Genomic DNA, 3,288 nt, shown 5'->3' with positions numbered 1-3,288 from the left:
CATCCATCCATCCATCCATCCATCCATCCATCCATCCATCCATCCATCCATCCATCCTTCTTCACTGGGGGGCTGGAGACCCCCTCAGCCCAACTCAAACTGCAGTTGGGCCAACTCGTCGGGTTTGTTTGCCCATTTGAACTGTAACGTTTTATGGTCTGAAACTTTTCTGCATCATTCATATTACTGTCACTATTTTCAGTTCTCAGATTATCTGGAGTCACTGAATCTTGTTAATACACCTGAATCTGTCCATCACTGCAACTTTCACTGTTTTTCGGTTCTGAATGATCGCGTCTTCATTAATGTTTCTCATCGTTCGATTATGGGGGCTAATTGTCACACTGTTAACTCCTGTAATTACACATCAGTCACAAAAAATTCAAGAAAATGTCTGATAATAATGTTGTTACTGCTCTCAGGGATTCAGCCCAACTATTGAATGCTCACCCCATCCCACCTCGTTTTCGCATCGGCGATCACACCGCTCCCGGCCGACGGCGCCCTCAGGGGTTGCCCGGCGTAACCCAGGAGGAGGCTGACATGAAAGGACCCTTTTTTACGTCCTACGCCTTTCCCACCAGTTTGGATGATCCGGCGGGAAGGTTGTTTACTGGGCTCCATTCCGGCTCACCGTCTTGACCCATATGGCCTCGTGCTCCCAACAGGACGTCCTACGGGCGAGGCCACAGACAGGTTCTTTCCTGGTAGATTGGGGGAGTCAGTCCCCAGTCCGCACCCATCACCAGAGTGGAGGGGTTCACCGAGCGGGGCTATTTGTCGGTAACCCCCCTGGAGCCAAGCCTCGCGGAAGCTTCGGAGCGAAGCTGTCCAGGTCGGAGCAGCGTCCCGTCCCTCCGGAGAAACACGAACCAGACGGTGACCACGCTCTCCAATCGAGCCCATCAATGCGCTTTCAGGCAACCGCAGCTAGCAACAACGTGGCTCTGCTAGCATATAGCATGTCCAAGGGGCTGAAGGCCGCAGACCTGCCTTGGAGACAAAGAACTCCCTATGTAAGGCAGCAGACGTAATCTTCAACATGTGTGCCTCTTTTACGGTTTGCCTGTCGAGGATTGCAGCGTGGATGACGATGATCCAACGATCCACCTGGTTTCATTACTCTCCCTCGCTGCCAGGGAAACTGCACAAAGACCTGATGGAGGGCCCATCACGGCGGACGCGCTGTTCGAGAGCAGCTTCAAAACCATGCTGGCGAATTGAAGTAGTCGGAGGAGGTGCCAGAGGCTGTGCGCCACCTCATCAAGCCGCACAGCTCATCCCGCCCCCTGGCCCGCTGGAGGGACCGTCGCGAGCAAGCATCGACGTTTCCACGGCCGCGGCTCTCGCTCAGTTCCACCACCAGCCCCGCCCGTCAGAATCCAGCCCTCTTCATTCCGGCAACCTGCAGTTCAGCGTTTCCCCAGAGTTCTCCTGCAAGACAGCGTTCTGGGCAAACAAATCGCAGAGCTCAAGGGAGAGAAGTTTTAAAAAATGACGGTCTGCGGAGGGTGTGCGTAAAAGTGACACGAAAGTTTAAATAAATCATCATTCAATGATCAAAGTGTCTGTTTTTAGCCAGTCTGTAAGCTCGGATGAACTCACAGCGGCTGCGCACACATCCTCCACACATAACGAGCCGGTGTCCTTAAATAAAGTTTTTTTAAACTCACCGTCGCTCCAAGACATGACGAGTCGATCACGCGACACAATGGTAAGCGAAAATAACTCGTTATCATCCCGAGCGGCACAATCCTCACCCAAGCGGTGTCAAACTCGCACTCGTGGGATGAAACAGCCTCCATCCAACGGCGCTGCGTTGATGTTGGCGCACACACACAGCTGCCCGGTGCTCACCGGCTCACATCGGTATAAATGTGGACTGCAGGCTGGGTCAGGTGGAGGTCCTCGCTCTCACAAGAGCGACACTCGCCTCACCGAATCAAACGCGGGCAGCCGTCACCCACCGCGTCTCAGCGTTCGGCAGCTCATGGCAGCATAAGCGGAGGCAGCTGAACGAACCCGGTGACGAGTCCCGCCTCCCTCCAGCGAGAGCGGCGCGCGTCCCTCCAGAGAAAACGTGTGCTCCCGCGGGGCTCGCAGCCTTCACTCCGACAGCACGGCGTAGATGAAGTCACGCCCTCCGCCTCTCAACGTTCGCACAGCGACGTGAAACGCGCAGCCCCACGGCGTCATCAGCTGTCACACGCTTCGCCTCAGCACACACCGGCCCACCTGTACATGAAGGTTGGTCCGCGGTCCGAACGCAGCGCACGGGCGCGTTCAGAGCCTTTTTCGAGGAAGCCTCGCCTTGGGTCACGCAGAAAACATTCCCGCGACGCATGACGGCGGTTGAGGGGCGGACTGCTGACAGCCGTACAAAACGTGACGCATCACTTAAACGCACGTTCACTCCACGAACGTTACGTAGAGTGGCTAAAACATGCTCGCCGTTCAGATGGATGGACAGGGTGTTATGCAAATGGTTACAAGTTGCAGTTTGTAACCCGACCCCCTCCGTTCAGAGGAGTTATAGAAACGGTCCTGTCATCATCAGACCAAATCTCATCCCTAAATGCAGAAGTCCAAGTGTTTCTGATAAAAGTAATCTCCAGAGTTCCCCAACGGAGAGAAAACACAGGGTTTTACTCACGTTACTTCCTGGTTCCCAACGGACCGGAGGGATGAGACCGATCTTGGATCTATCAGTTTCTTCAACAAGGTGATCATGGACATACCGTTTTTAACATGTTGACAACCAGACAGCTGTTGTACAACATCCAGAGAAACGCATACCGATCATCCCAAAACACAGAAAATTCCTGCGTTTTTTCTCCTTTCAGGGGATGAAGTATCAGTACAACGGGCTGCCGGTCATCGTACGTTCTCAGTGTGTGGAGACAGCCCTGCATCTGTTACACAGAGCAGGGATGAGAGTTTTGTTTTACCTGGATGATCTGCTGCTCCTGTCACACTCCAGACAGGAGGCGTTGATGCAGGCTCAGGTGTTGACATCACACCTGTTAAATCTGGGCTTCGCCATAAATTGGAAGAAAGCTCGATTTTCCCGGCCCAGACAATTGTTTATCTGGGAGTGGAATTAAATTCAACCACCATGAAGGCTCGTTTATCACAAACGAGATTCGACACTTTTAAAAGTCAACTCCAAGACTGTTGAAACAGTATACGAGTTGAAAAGTTTCATGGAGACTTACTATCAGCTCAGCTGTGCAGATATATTCAACTAGTGTGGTTTATTTAAGACAGGATGCTGTTAAACCTTAAAAT

The sequence above is a fragment of the Nematolebias whitei genome, chromosome 7, assembly GCF_014905685.2.
Source record: "Nematolebias whitei isolate Nwh7 chromosome 7, NemWhi1, whole genome shotgun sequence".
In the NCBI taxonomy this organism is placed as follows: Eukaryota; Metazoa; Chordata; class Actinopteri; order Cyprinodontiformes; family Rivulidae; genus Nematolebias; species Nematolebias whitei.
This window is presented reverse-complemented; position numbering follows the sequence as displayed.